Here is a 16434-nt window from a genome sequence, read left to right on the forward strand (position 1 = left end):
ACCTATTTCCTAAGGCATAACTTAGCAAATTGTATGTGCTGGTTGGTTGGATAAGGAATCGACCTAACTCTATAGGATTTTTGGCTAGGCTAAAATGAACAGAAGTGAAAAGGAAAAGCAGAGCTTTTACTAGACAGGTTCAACAAAAAGCAAAAGAGGACTCTGCCGGAATAGTAGCATGAGAATAAAGTTGGGAGGAGGAAGGGGACAAGCAATAGGTCTAAGTCACAGCTATTCATTAGGATACCAGGATACAGGTGAGGGTCCTGACTGCTGCGGTCCAGCCTAGTGCAAATAGCCTTGTCATGCTTCACAAGCAATTGATCACTGCGTTCTGTCTCATCTTCACATCTTGCCATTATTTTGAGATTATGGATGCCGCTATCGCAGTGAGGTTGAGACTCAGTGATAAATATCACATGGTCTTGTCCTGGACTCACAGATTTCTAATGGAAACATTCGGGCAAATAGGAAAAACATAGTTTCATGGACGCACGGACTTAATAAATGGAGTGTTTAGGAAGAGTCTTACTTTTTTTCTCACCTCAGAATCTTTAAGGGCAGTTGAGATAGTATATGGAATTTAATTGGTAAACGGTACCTCTCCTATGACCAAGGGTAGGATACTAGTAGAATTCCTAGAGAAATCACGTAAGGATCACGTTAGGATTTCATGTTTCTACGCGGGGATTCTCTAGATTCTCACTTAATAGTGAACAGTCTTCCATTTTTGTTCATTTTTCCTGAGAGACAATAAGGTGCTGTGGGTGGGGGTGGTAGCCAGGGAGAGGTTGTAGGACCTCACTTAGTGTTCCTATATGCTCTCATTTGGGATTTTCCTCCCCACCAATAGATTCTCATTTCTTCTACCTTCTTTGGTATTGTACAGTTGTCCTGGTTTCACATGTATTCGTAGCCTCTCATCCCATCCCTGTTCTTCCATTTTCAAAATTTCTCACAGTCGTGCTTATGTTTTAGAGAGATCGTTGCCCACAGCCTTTGTATCTCTACTGAATTCAGAAACGGTTTAAGATGAAGAAGCAGGAGGCAGGAATATGTCCAGAAAACACCAATTTTATCGCTAATAAAGTTGATGAGAGACTGGGGCTCAGATGTGCAGCTGTACGTGGGCTTTGTCCGAGGACGGCCCACCAGAAGAGACAGCAGGTTCGCACGCACAGCAGGCACGTTTACCCCAGATGGCTGCCTCACACTTGCAGGAAGCCCAGAATCACTGAAAGAAGAAAAGGATTTGACTCTGCTTGATGAAGAAAGGCTGGGCCTTTCAGTGGATTTTCCCTAAGAAGGAGAAAGAGGAGCTTTGTCTAGTTCCAAACAACCGGCACTCGATGTTTAAGTACAAGATTAGAGTGAGAGCATCATGGTAAAGCCACAGATTTTTAAAACAGGTAACATTGGATTTTATTTACTTATTTATTTAAGATTTTATTTATTTATTTGTGAGAAAGAGAGAGAGAGAGAGAGTGCACAAGCAGAAGGAGTGGCAGGCAATCGGAGAAGCAGGCTCCCCTCAGAGCAGGGAGCGGGACTCTGAGATCATGGTCTGAGCTGAAGGCAGACACTTAACTGACTCAGCCACCCAGGTTCCCCTAAAATTGGATTTCCAGTCTGAAATAACTGAACACTTCACTCTCCTCCCCTCGCTTCTCCGTATCTCCTCTCTGACCCTAATCTTATATTTTATTTAAAAAATAGGTAGCATGTTTTTCAAAATTTTGATCTTTGAGGGAACTAAATAGATAAATGACCCTGATAGCTGGTTGTTGCTAGAAAAAAAAAAGGTAAAAGTTAGCTATTCTAGGGGCACCTGGGTGGCTTGGTCGGTTAAACGTCCGACTCTTGATTTCGGTTCAGGTCATGATCTCAGGGTCATGGGACTGAGCCCTGAGTTGGGAGTCTTCTGCTTAGGGCAGAGTCTTCTTGCAATTTTCTCCCCTCTCCTTCGACCCCTCTCCTCCACTTCTGCAGGCTCTAAATAAATAAATTCACACACACACACACACACACACACACACACACACATATATATGTGTGTGTATATATATATATATATAAAACAAATAAAATATAAAGTTAGCTATTCTAATCTAAATCTATCATTTTTTGGTAAATGTTTCTCAGCTTTTAATTGTCTTATAAATTGTAATCCCTTATAATAAATTAACTCACTTGGCAGTGCCTGGCTAGATCAGTCTGTAGGGCATCTGACTCTTGATCTCGGAGTTGCGAATTTGAATCCCACACTGGGTGCAGAGATCACTTAAATAAATAAAATTTTAAAAAAGTAAATTAGCTCATTTGCATTGAAATATATTTCCCAGTTTACCTGAAAGTATTCAACAGGAAGTTAAATGATGAATGTTCCTTAGAAATCTTTACAATTTTTTTTTTTTTCAGATTATGGCTCTTTTGGCCACCCTGTATGGCGTAGAGCAATTAGTTCTCTTTCTCAATCAGTCCTTTGCCTCTGTGAAGCAGATTCAAAACCATGAAGAATGAAGAATGTTGGCCTCGCAGCAAGCTGTCATTGGGCTTGTATCTTAGGTAAGACTGATGACCTACTTTAGAGACAGCTGCCCCATTCAGACTCTCAGGTCCGAAAAAAGGTGTGAGTCCCATTTTTTCACTGTGATCGAAATGACCATCTTAAAAGTTGCTCACCTCCAGACGTTTCCAGAGGCTGCATTCTCAATATTTAGCAGAATTACTGTTGCAAGAAATAATATTTAGCAAAGGTTGCTCAGAAGACAGTGGGCCATTTATTCTAAAACGTATCAGGGTAATTAACTTCACTAGTGAAAGATGAGGAACCAGATCGCAATGAATGGGTTTTGGCAGAACTGAGATTCCGTCACAGTTAAGCTAAAGAGGCCACCAAGGACATTATTACAACGCAGTGTCCTCATTGACAGGACACCCCCATAAAAACTTCTGCCTCATCTTCACACTGAGTATCATTATGTTCTCCTTACCAGTTGGTCTGTCTGTATTTTGTAAGCCCTGTGGTTTGCCTATCTACATTCTCCTTTTTGGTTTGATTAATAAAAGTTAAACTCAGATTTGTGACCCAACTGTGACACATAGATATATCATTATAAAGAATATGCTTTTCACTAATTTTTTTTTTTAATTCTCAAACTTAGAAAGAGCTGAAGGAATAGTATAGGGGACACATGTATACCTTTTACCTAGATTCACTAGTTGTTAATATTTTGTCCCTTTGTTTTCTCTCTTACACGTGCACACACATACTTTTGGCTGTTTCTTTCAAAAACGTTGTAGATATCATGATACGTTACTCTTACTCCTGCATAAATCTCCTAAAAATAAGAATATGTATATCTAAATTTATGCATACCAGTTACAGCATATAAACTTTATCGCCTAACAATTTTGTGAACACATTTCCATGTACATGAGGCTCTCAGAATATTTGTCAAATGAATTAATGAATTTTAATGGCTGCAGACATTTCCACTATAATTTATTATTGCATATTTTAGATTTTTCCAGAGTTCCACTATTATAAATAAAGAAACATTTCTTAGGTTTTCAAAAGATTTTTCCATCTACAAAGTTGTACTATTCCATTCCCTTTTCTGGCAATTGGATCTTCATCAATTAGTCCCATTATTGATGCTTATGAGTACACAGACATCTCCCTGGTCCAGTGCCTGGGACATAGAAACTTCTCAGTAGGTAGTAGCCTATGTTTTAGTAAGTAGTCAGAAAATTCCATGTCTGTATTAAATTTCAATTCAACAAATACATTTTAAACTATCATGGTGGAGCCATCTGCTAAGTACAGGCATACAATAACAAATGAACAAAATAGAAGTGCAAGAAAGAAAGAAAAAATTCCAGAAGCTACAATGCCAGTGACTGAATAATTGCATTATGGGGGAAATAATCATAAAACCCAAAGCCCCCAGTGCTTCTGGTCCAGCAATTTTTCAATTTTTTTTTAAGATTTATTTTTTTATTTATTTGAGAGAGAGGGAGGGAGAGAGAGAGAGCATGGGTAGGAGTGAGGGGGAGGGGCAGAGGAGAGGAAGAAACAGACTCCCTGCTCTGACACAGGGCCCCTGGGATCATGACCCGAGCACAATGCAGACATTTAGCCCATTGAATCACCCAGGTGCCCCATCCTTCATTTTTTATCTTTTTAATCTAGAAGTGCAAATAAATGCTATTTATCTTGCCAAGGAAAAATGTAGTGGGACTATCCACGTCCACCAAAGAGATCTTCCAGTGGAATCGTCCTTGGATAGAAGGATAGAACTAGCAATTGTAACTAGTTTTTTTTTTTTTAAGATTTTATTTATTTATTTGACAGACAGAGATCACAAGTAGGCAGAGAGGCAGGCAGAGAGAGAGAGGAAGGGAAGCAAGCTCCCTGCTGAGCAGAGAGCCTGATGCGGGGCTCGATCCCAGGACCCTAGGATCATGACCTGAGCCAAAGGCAGAGGCTTTAACCCACTGAGCCACCCAGGCGCCCTTGTTGTTGTTTTTTTTTTAAGATTTAACTTTTTTTTTTTAATTGAGGCATAATTGGCATACAACATTATATTAGTTTCAGGTGTACAAAATAATGATTTGACATTTGTATATATTGTGAAGTGATCACCACCGCAATAATCCGTTACCCCACATAGTTACAGAATTCTTTTTCTTGGGATGAAAACTTTTATGATCTACTGTTTTAGCTACTTTCAAATATACAGTTCAGTATTGTTAGCTACAGTCACCATGCTGTACATTACGTCCCTAGGACTTACTTATTTTATTCCCGGATATTTGCACCTTTTGACTCCCTTCATGCATTTTACCCACGACCCCCTGACAACCACCAATCTACTTTCTTTATCTATGAGCTCCGTTTTTGTTTTTCCTTTTCGTTTGTTTTTAGATGCCACATATGAGTGAGATCATGTGGTATTTGTCTTTCTCTGACTTATTCCACTGAACATAATGTCCTCAAGATCTATTGTATTTAACTCTTTTTTTTTCTTTAAAGAAAACAAGTTTTATTTTTATAATCAGTATTGTATTTAAGTCTTAATAACATTTGAAAGCATGTCTGTCTTTGCATTCTGCAGTTGAAGGCCCTCTACCATTGTCACCTGTAGTGTGATGGGAGTCTCTTCAGGGACTCCTAAACAATTTTTCTCCCTGCTAATTCTCCCACTGACTGTTTTATTCCTTGGATGATAATATGCAATGTTTAAATTTACAAAGGTGCCAAGGCATCATATTAAATATTTTTAAGATGGCGGTAATATGAGGAGGAAAAAAGTTTTCAGAATTAAGGATGTCAAATAATTTCATGATTTGAATATAGTTTGCCTACAAACCTATTTTATGTAAAAGAATCGATATTCTGTTTAAAAAATCCATTTCTTCCCCTTTTCTACAAGGATCAGGGTTTTGCCCCTTAGAGATATTTGTCAAGAGCAAGAGCATGGGTTCTTTGTGTTGAATTACTGTGTGTGAGTGAGTTGTATATAGTCCCGTGTATGAAAAGTTGAAAGAGAAGCTATTTGGAAATCAGAGAAAAATTACCAGAGTGAGTGACTAGAGGGACAGTAGATGAAGTCATTATGAATTAAACTTGAGGACCCAGGAACTTAACGCTTGGAGGAAAGGGAAAATACAGTGTTACAGAGGAATAACACAAGACACAAAGAAAATCCCAAGATTGGAGTGCCCGGAAGTTGACCTAGCTGAGCCCACCCAGTGGAATCACCTCTTCTTGGCTCTGGGACTTGAAGGGTCCTAACGGGAGCAGCTTATTCAGACAAACCTTTTTCTCTCTCAAAACTCACAATAGCAAGTTACTCTTGATTCTTTTTTTATAAGATTTTATTTATTTATTTGTCAGAGAGAGAGAGAGAGAGAGAGTGCACAAGCTGGCAGAGGGGCAGGCAGAGAGGGAGAGAGAATCAGGCTCCCTGCCAAGCAAGGAGCCCAATGTGGGACTTGATCCCAGGACCCTGGGATCATGACCTGAGCCAAAGGCAGCAGTTTAACCGACTGAGCCACCCAGGCGTCCCAAGTTACTCTTGATTCTTGAGTAATTCTCTAACTGTTGCTCAATTATTGGTTAAGGTAGCACTTGTATCTCCTTCTGGATCATAAGTTATATGATATATCTAGGAAAGGCTTGAAGAGCTGATTACAGAGATCACTTTGAGGTCGTATGAGGATAACATGTTCTATAAAGGGGACCGGTGGTCATGCAAAGTCACGAGTGTGACTCCAGTGAGGAAAATAGACAACATGCAACTCAGGGCAAGGGTTGGAATTCATCGGGCCTGTCCCCAGAAGAATGCTGGCCAAGTCTTGGTAGCTACGTCGAATGGCATTTCCACAAAGGTGTGCGTTTTGGTCTATTTTCTCAGTGAGTCCTACAAAAAGATGGAAGTGGAAGAAAAATGGAGACATAGTCAGGAGAGGTGGAAAAAATGTAACAGCTGCTCTGATAAGCATTTTCCCTGTATGTGCTTTCCCAAATGTGTGGGCACTGTGTGAAGAGCGAACTCTCACTGTCCCAAATGAGCAGCAGCACACCCATCCCACATCCATGACCATGAGGCCAAGTTTGCCTGAATGCATCTCCCAAGTCCTCCTGCTCTCTCCACATTCATGTCTGCATATAGGTTTGCTCTCTCTGTATTTCATATTAATTCAGCTTTGCTCTGTGAATCTGTATTTTTGTGCTACTCAAGATCAAGGGTCTATCAGCCTTGTCCACTTCTATGTCTTCAGTGCCTGGCACACAGCAGGTGGGATGGTTAGTTTTATGGCTGTGGTGTTCCTGGGCAAGCACCAGTCTGGATGTTGCTGTGAAGGTGTTTGTTTAGGTGTGATTAGAATTTAAATCGGTAGACTTTGAGTAAGGAGATTGCTCTTCAGTATGTCTGTGGGCCTCCCAGGGACCAGCTGAAGGCTTTAAGAGGAAAGACTGAGGTCCTCCAAGAACTGATGAATTCTGCCTCTAGACTGCCTTAACCTCAAGACTACAACATTCTCTCTTTCTTGGGTCTCCATTCTGCCTGCAAATTTCAGACTTGCTAGCCTTCATAATCATGTGAGCTAATTCTCCACACCAGATTTCTCTGTCTCTGTGTTTCTTTATATATAGATAGATATCTACGTTTATCTGTTTATCTATCTATTTATGTCCTCTTGGTTCTGTTTCTCTGAACTGAGAATGCTGGCTAATACATACTGTGGACATTCAATAAATATTTGTGAGAGGAATGAATAGGAGGGAGAGTGGGGATGTAGCACTGTCCTACTTGTTCTAAATAAGCAAATTGTTCAGGAGTGTTGGGACAGGAGAGTCAACATTAAGACACCATTTCATGATATTAATTACCTGAGGAACTCATGGATGTATACAATGTCTTTCACAGATTTTCAAAAACTAAGCAGTGGATTAAAAGATACATAATGGAGGGCATCTGGGTGGCTCAGTTAGTTAAGCACCTGCCTTTAGCTTGGGTCATGATTCCAGGGTCCTGGGATGGAGTCTTGCCTTGGGCTTCCTCCTCAGTGGGGAGTCTGCTTTGTCTCTACCCTGGCTCCCTGCTATCTCTAAGCTCCATTCTCCTCACCCTCTGCTCATAATCTCTCTCTCTCTTTCTCTCTCCCTCTCTCTCGGATAAATAAATAAAATCTTAAAAAAATATATGTAATGGATATGTGGGTTCTTTGTTTTGGTGACTTAGAAGTTTTAAAGGAACTGCTTTCTTCTAGAGCATGTAAGCTTACTTCAGCTCTAGTGGAGAATTCCCTTCAAACTAGGATAGAGCCCTTCAAGCAATTAAATGAGGGGAGCATTGATTGCAAATAGGTGAGCTATGATGTTTTCAGTTTGTAGTTTAAAAAGTTTAATCCAATACAAGAATAGTAGAGATAGAGAAAAATTGCATTTACCTAATTTAAGAAACATTTATAAAACATTTTGGTTTAATGAAATCATTAAGGTCTTATGTATGTTATAAATGTAAGCTATACAGAATTTCCAAAAATTTTTCATATGTTTAACCCAAATTCATTTCAGTATTATCTAACACTGTGCCCACAGTCTTGTGTTGTGTGGTTTAGTCAAACACCATTCTTTGAAAGGAAGCAAATTGGATACTGAATACTTTGTTTTGATAGAAAGAAAAATTATTATTTAACCCTCATTGATTATAAAGGAAGCATTATGATTAAGGGAATTAAATAAGCCTCTACCTTAAAGAGAGTATTGTGCAGCTTAAAAAGAAATTGAAAAAATGTGAGTTGTTCTAATCTGAGCTCATTTTCCCATTCATTAAAACATGAGGATTTTCTATCCACTTAGTGAAGGCTGACATTTCATTCCACTTTATTAAAAATATTATAATTGATTTATTTCTGTTTATATTCTATATCTTAGTCTATCCTTCCCTGCCTAATGTAGAGGTCAGTAAACTTTTTTTTTTTTTTTTTTTTTTTTTTTTTTTTTTCTGTAAAGAGGCAGCTAAATAGTTTAAGCTTTGTGGGCTATATGGTTTCTATTGCAAACTACTCCACAGAAAACAGCCATGTGGCTGCGTTCCAGTAAAAACTTTATTAATAAAAATAGACACTGAACTGGGCTTGATTTGGCTTGTGAAACATGGTTTTCTGTTCCTTGGTCTAATCTTTTGAGTCATTTGTTTTATCTTCTGTAGTTAGACTTTGCCTTATTCAACCAGTTCGAGAGTTTAACCCATTTACATTTATTTTCGAAAATCATAAGTTGGACTTTATTTCCATCTTTGTGTTATATGGCTTCTGTTTTTAAAGGGATCCGTGTTTTTCCTTACTACATGGGCAATGGTGCCTTTGCTTGTCCCTTCTCTGGTCTCTAGAAAGTTGTGTACATTGTATTTGGTTTTACTGGTGAAAGTTTTCAGAATATTCTGTAACCTAGTCCTGTGTCCAGGAAATCTGGGCTGTTCAAACATGTTCCAGCTCTCAGACTTCCGGGAAACTGTTCTATCTTAATGGTGATAGGATTTCACTTTTCATCTTGAAAGTCAGGTGTGGCCACATGACTGACTTTGGCCAGTAATATGTGAGTGGTGGGGACACATTCCACTTTTAGGTGGTGTTTGAATAGTGAATACACAATTCACCATGGTCCCTCTTTCACATCTCAACAATTTTGGAAGCAGAGATGAGCAGAGATGGAGCTTCTTCCGCCCGCCTGGGTCCCTGGTTGACTGTGTGTCGATCCCCCCTGCTGACCTCACCACAGTACACATTGAAATAAACATTTGTAATTCTGAGTGGATGAAGCTTGACGGCTGTTTGAATGGCAGTAAAATCTGTCATCCTGAGTGATAAACTGATACCTTAAAATGTGATGCTGCCATGCCAAAAATCTAGGAAAGTGTTAAGGGTCTAATTTAGAGCCGAGACTTTTGGTTAAATGGCCACCTGTGAGGACCTGCAATGCTTATGATCAAGTCACTTCTAATTCTAAAGAAGGGTCTGCAAACTGTGGTCTGCAAACTGTGGCCCACAGGCCGAAACCGGGCCCACTCTGTTTTCATACAGCCTGCAGCCAAGAATGGTTTTTACATTTTCCTATGATTGGGAAAAAAGTCAAAAGAAAAATACCATTTCACAATATGTGCAAATTATATGCAGTTCAGATTTCAGTGCCCATAAATAAAGTTTTCCTGGGACACAGCCATACTCATCCATGTCATTACTGTCTGTGGCTGCCAGAGCCTCCAGGCTGAGCAGCTGCAGCGGGACGGCGTCTCCGGCAGTTAAAGTGCGGCTATCTCAACCTCCGCAGAAAGTTTGCTGTCTTCTGCTTTAGACCCTGGAGAGAGAGGTTGGAAAACAATGTTAGGAATTGAGATATTGTGATTTGTAGAAATATATATTTGGTTTTCTTCCCTGGCACAGAGCAACTCAAATGCTTGGCATTTTCTGAGAGGAGAGCAGTAAAGTTGTCTTTTGTTATGTTAAGGAGGCGGCTTAGCTTGCACTTAAGGATGGGGCTCCTTGCCGGGAGAGCCAACAGGAATGGAAGGTTGGGACTCTCATTTCCATCCCCTGATTTCCAGAGATGGTCTGGAGGTTGAATCAGCCATCAACTGGCCAATGACTTAATCAATCATGCCTTTGTAACAAAGCCTACAGAAAAATCCAAAGGATGGTGTTTGCCGAGCTTCCAGGTTGTGAACCAGAGCCCTCCCGCCTGCCACCTGTCTGTCCAAAAGGACAGACACTCCTTTGTTCAGAAACTCGCCCTGTGTATCTCTTCATCCAGCTGTGGGAACTGCTTTCTGAGTTCTGTGAGCCACTCTAGCAAATTAATCAAACCCAAGGAGTGGGTCTTCGAACCTCTTATTTATAGGCAGTCAGACAACTGGCTTGTGATGGGGATCTGAAGTGGGGCAGTCTTGCAGGATGGAGCCCTTGGGAATCTGATGTTGTCTCTAAATAGGGTCAGAATTGGCGTCGAATTTTGGGACACCCCACTGGTGTCAGCAAATTGCTTGGTGTTTGGGGGGGAATCCGCACTTTGGAATTGGGGAGGGTGTAGAAACAGGAGTGTGTGTTGATTGCTCTGGTTGGTTCAGTACTGTAAGAAAGAAATAAGCACAGTAAGGAGCTGGCCAGTTAGCAAGCAAGAGTAAGAGGAATAAAAAGAATTAAAAAATTAGGGGCTTACAGGATTGGAAGAGGCAACTGCAGCTTAATGTAATAAATAAACTACAAAACTGGGAAGGCCTTTGAGTGACAAAGGCTGATTAAAACCCAGTCTTGGGAAGGCGTCAAATAAAGGGTGCAGTCATCCCACTCATTGTTAAAACCTCTGAGTGAATTAAAGTGTCAAGGTCTAGCCTTGGCCTTGGTGCTCAGTAAAGCCTTTCAATTGAGCAGAAGAACTTGCAATCCACTCAAGATGGGGTGGGGAAGCGCGTGAAAGAGAAACAGAAGGCATAGGGTAAGTGTGGATGTGGGTGAGGGTTCAGAGGGGAGAGGCATAGGTGAGGACTGCAAAGGAGTACAGCAAGCTTCCTATTGCTGCTTGCAGCTGGCAGGAACTGAAGAGATAAGCTCAGTTTTGAGAGTCATGCTGTCAAAAGAACCATCTGCCTGAATGAAAACTGACCATGACAGTTGGAGACTAAACATGACCCTTGGAAGGAAGGCAGAGTCCCTACAGCCCATTTTGGGTGTGGTCCAGGAGAACAGAATCAGCAGAACTGACAAGGGGCAGAGCCAGGGGAACAGAGCACAGCAAACTTCCAGAACGTGCCATTAAGGCTAAGGCAGGAACACTTCCATCCCCAGTGGTGTCCCAGAATCACCACGGTGCAGTCACAAGTGAAGGGTGCAGGTTGCGCCCTCCTTAGTAGGACTGGGAACTTAGCACAAGCTCAGTCTCTCTTCATCTCCATCCCAACATGTCTTAGCAAAATTTGACATTTTAGATCCAGGTTTCTGTGGCTTTTTTTTTTTTAAGTTTATTTATTTATTTTTTTAGATGTTATTTATTTGTTTGCAAGAAAGAGAGTGCAGGTGTGCATGCAAGGGGAGGGAAGGGGCTATTGGGGAGGGAGGGGCAAGCAGACCTCGCGCTGAGCAGAGCCTGGCTCTGGGCTCAGTCTCACAACCCTGAGATCATGACCCAAGCCAAAAACCGACTTGGATACTCAACCTACTAAGCCAACCAGATGCCCCTTAAATTTATTTATTTAAGTAATTTTGATACCCTGCATGGGGCTTGAACTCAGGACCCTGAGATCAAGAGTTGCATGCTCTTCTGCCTGAGTCAGCCAGGCACCCCAACATTGTAATTTTTAAAAACCATGTCATTATGTAGCATTTTTCCAGAAAACAACACTGATGTTTGTGCTCAGGACTGCACTCGGAACGGAAATAATTATGAGAAATTTCTATGTTTAGATGTCTTCAGAGAATCATTCCAGTCTCATATCATGATTTCTCTATTTCTTTGCTCTTAATTTTCTCCAGTTCTTTTAGTAATTTCTGCAAGGGAACAGTGGGGAGCAGTGACCGGGCAACGGTGTTGTTTCAGGGACAACATGTAACTCTTAGAGTTCTTGGGTCTTTAATCTCCACACCCAACAGTGACTCAGTGTACGGCCTTAAGCCAGACCGCTGAACATATCTGTTTCATTTCTTGGGGATGAAAGGATATTAAAAATTTTCTGACCTCTGAGGGATTTTGTACAAAGTATTACCTGATGTCAAAAATTATAATATACATGCAATTACTGTTTCTTTGAAATAGACACCATCAAAGATCCTGGATAAGCATAGAGCAGGAAACACATTTCAAAAGTACTTCCGTTTGCATGGAACCCCTCCAGGGTATTTGGGTTCAGTGGAACTTGATCATGCAGGTGTAAGTATTTACTGTGAGCCTTGACTGATGTGAGCTCTAAGGTAGGTGTTAGATGTGTAGAGGCCAATAGCGTAGGGGGTTTTGTTCCTACTCATGGGCCCACGGGCAGGGCCAGCCTCAGACAGGATTGTCTGCGACCAAGAAGAATCCCTTTCTAGGTCTCCCAGAAGGGTACACTAGAGAACACCTCTGTGACTCACTTGGAGAGGGTGCTGAGCTGGTCCTCCCAGGGTCCCTGTGGGTCTGGCATCTCCCATTCTGTATCTGTCTGTGCATCTGCTCCAGGAAGAATGAGCAGAAGCTGTCATTTTTCTGAAAACCCATACTTCGACATTCTTGCTAGAATTCACTTCCCATGAACATATGAAATGATCTCAGAAGTAATCATGTGGTTATAACTGTTACAGGGCAGTGGTTCTCAAACTGTGGCCCCCAGACAGCAGCAGCAACATTGCCTTGGGATTTGTTAGAAATGACAGTTCTTGGGCTCCACGCTAGACCTACCAAATTATAATCTCTGGGGACAGAGTGGAGCAATCAGTGTTTTCACAAGCTCTCTAGAGGAATCGGATGCACACTGAACTTTGACGACCATTGTTGAAGGGGATCGTTTGACAGTAGGAGGCTAGACCAGAACTACCAAAAAATGAAAACAAATAAAAGAAAAAAAAACCCCTTTCTCTATGCTTGAAATTGCTGTGTGTGTGCGTTTTATTTTTTTATTTATTTTTTAAATTTTTTTAAAAGATTTTGTTTATTTATTTGACAGACAGAGATCACAAGTAGGCAGAGAGGCAGGCAGAGAGAGAGGAGGAAGCAGGCTCCTCGCTGAGCAGATAGCCCGACTCGGGGCTCGATCCCAGGACTCTGGGATCATGACCTGAACCGAAGGCAGAGGCTTAACCCACTGAGCCATCCAGGTGCCCCTGTGTGTGTGTTTTAAAGATTTATTTATTTGAGAGTGAGAGAGCGAGCTCATGTGCACCAGTGGGTCGGGGAGGAGCGGAGGGGGAGGAAGACAGAGAATCTCAAGCCAACTCCACTGTGAGCCGCAGGGATCACGACTGAGATCACGACTCTGAGATCATGACCCGAGCCAAACCAAGAGATGGACTCCTAACCAACTGAGCTACCCAGGCGCCCCTGAAATTACTCTTATGTGGTTATGTTTGCATGATGAATCTCAGAAGTATGGTCAGGGGTCTGATGTGGGCACAACTGAAATATATATCAGACGTAAATTTGAATTCCAGCATGACATTTCTGGATTAATAAAGTGAAAACAACTTTAATAAAAATGGAAAGTTTGGTGAGGCAGAAAAACAAAAGAAACAAAACAGACAAAAAATGAAAAATTTCACTTGACATACAACCTATAAAAAGAAACCTTATATGCAAGCTAAGGAGTTGAGCTTGGCTCCATAGAAGATAATGAGTGAAATCAGTTTTAAGCAGGGGAATGATGGGAATAGATCTGCTTTTTAGAAATTTGACTCTGGTGGCCCTTTAGGAGACAGTATGATGAGGGGTGGAAGCTGGATGCAGGGAGGTGGAGGGTGAGGATATGGAAAATTCTGGTTCTGGTCCAGATGAGCAAAGGGAGTTGGGATAGGTGTGGAGGGCAGAAGTCCTTCCATTTCTATCTCCAAAACACCGCTTCAGGCTTTTCTGTCACCCACTCTCACATACCCCACGCTAGGTTCATTTCCTGAATATTCTGGCATTCTAGGCTGTTCTGCTCACTCATACATTGCATAATTGATGTCCTTGTTTTTTTCCAGAAATAAAATCTTTTGCATCTTTAGAGAGCCAAGTCCATTTTCCTTGTCCGTGATTCCTTCCTTGCTTCCCTTTCTCTGAGTTCTTTGCTCTGTCTTCTGTATTCCAACAGCGCTTGTTCCTATATTAGCTATAGACAGATGTGTCCATGGCCAGGTGTTATTCGTCTGTTCAGGTGGCTAGTTTGCCCTATTAGATTTTGAGCTCTTTGAGAATAGAGTGATAGATAAAGCAGGATGAGGAGGATGGGAATTGCTATTGCATGTAGTCAAGAAAGATCTCACTTGAAGAAAAAAAAAAAAAAAAAAGAACCAGGGCGCTGGCCGGGGTGACTCAGTCAGTTAAGTTTGGCTCAGGTCATGATCTCAGGGTCCTGGAATCAATCCCCATGTTGGGCTCTGCCCTTAGTGGGGAGTTTGCTTGGGATTCTTTCTCTCCCTTTGCCCCTCTCTCCACTTCTTGTCTGTCTCCCTCTCAAATAAATAAATGAATATTAAAAAGAAAGAAAAAAAAAACCTTGTAAACCTGCAAACCAAAAAGATAAACAATATAACGTAAAGCTCAGAATTTTACCAAATGGATTATAATGTTCATGAAAAAAAAAAAATCTCATTTAAAAAGATAACATTTGAGCCAAGACCTGAAAGGAAAGAGAGAGCTTTGTGGGTATGCAGGGGGAGGAGTGTTCCAGGAAAAGGAACAGCAAGTGCAATGACCCTGCAGTGAGAGTAGGCTTGGCCTGTTCAAGGAATGAACGCAGAAGAGAGCAGGAGTGGGTCGGGGGGAGGTCAGACAAGTAGAGCGGAAGTCGGTTATGAAAGGACCGGTAGGATTATTCCAATTTAGCCATTACTCTGAGTGAAAGGGAAGCCACTGGCAATTTTGGACATAATATGTCATAATCTGGTTTATGTTTTAAAAGTATCATTTGGCTGCTCTAATGAGAATAAACCACAGAGAGTAGGGGTGAAAAAAGGACTATGATAGGGAGACTATTATAATGATACAAAGAAAAGATGGCAGTAGGGATTAAGGTGGCAGTGGTGGAGGGGATGGGAAGAGGTGAGACTCTGGATTGACTTCAAAGGTGATATGTTTTGCTGTTTGACTAGATATGGGATATGAGAGAGAGGAATCAAGAGACTGAAAAAGGAGGCCCCTTTACACTCTTGGTGGGAATGTAAATCGGTATGGCCACTATGGGAAACAGTATGAAGATTCCTCAAAAGATTAAAAATAGAGCTCCTATATACATGATCCAGCAATCCCACTTGTAGGTAAATGTCCAAAGGAAATGAAAACAGGATCTTAAAGAGATATCTGCACTCCCAAATTCATTGTGTTGTTACTCACAAAGCTGATAGGGAAGCAACCCAAGTGCCCATCGATGGATGAAGGGATGAAGAAAATATGGTGTGTGTGTGTATGCATATATATAATGGAGTATTATTCACATTATAAAAGAAGGAGATCCTGCCATTTGTGTCATAATGGGGGAAACTGGAGGATGTTATGCTCAATGAAATAAACCAGACACAGAAAGACAAATACTGCATGATCTCACTTGTATGTGGAATTATGAAAAGTTGAACTCTTAGAAACAGAGAGTAGAAGAGTGGTCACCAGGGGCCGATGGTTGGGGGGAAATGGGGAAAGGTTGGTCAAAGGAACAAATATTCAGTTACAAGATGAGTAAGTTCTGGAGACCTAATGTACAGTGTGGTGACTATACTTAATAATACTGTATGACTAAATTGTTAAATATTGTATTGAATATAATACTATCAAAATTTGCTAAAAGGGTAAGATGTTAGGTGTTCTCACCTAAAAACTAAACATACCTATGTGAGATGATGGATATGTTAATTACCTAGATTATGGTAATCATTCCACCACATCTATGTATATTTGCTTTTTCTTTCTGTCTCTTCTTCCCATTCTCCTGAATGTTTTTATAGAATTTGTATGTTTGCTGTAAAATTTGTTCAATGTTTCAATTGTTTTAATAGAAAACAAAATTATGAACATCTCCTGACTTCTATTATTCCTTCTTTTTTCCTCCATAACATACTCCATCCCCTAAAATACCTTCAGTAATACCTGACATAACCTGGGTACAAGCAACCTGTTACCTCAATATCCGTAATTCTATAGAATGTGACCCTAGTGGAGAAGGTTTCTCATGAAGACATTTGTTCATTGTTAGCTATTCAAGATCGTTT

The 16434-nt window shown here is 40.8% G+C and overlaps 1 long non-coding RNA gene across 1 annotated transcript in view; it reads right to left on the reverse strand.

Annotated features, from left to right (window-relative positions):
- Positions 1-16344, reverse strand: part of LOC116876674 — a 42023-nt gene extending 25679 nt beyond the window's left edge. Inside the window, exons 1-2 of the long non-coding RNA XR_004384440.1 lie at positions 16280-16344; positions 7513-7516 (exon numbers count right to left, since the gene is read on the reverse strand). This is a non-coding gene — a long non-coding RNA (uncharacterized LOC116876674). The remainder of the gene's footprint in view (positions 1-7512; positions 7517-16279) is intronic.
- Positions 16345-16434: the final 90 nt, after the last annotated feature.

The sequence above is a fragment of the Lontra canadensis genome, unplaced genomic scaffold, assembly GCF_010015895.1.
Source record: "Lontra canadensis isolate GAN:19392208 unplaced genomic scaffold, GSC_riverotter_1.0 scaffold46, whole genome shotgun sequence".
Classification (NCBI taxonomy): domain Eukaryota; kingdom Metazoa; phylum Chordata; class Mammalia; order Carnivora; family Mustelidae; genus Lontra; species Lontra canadensis.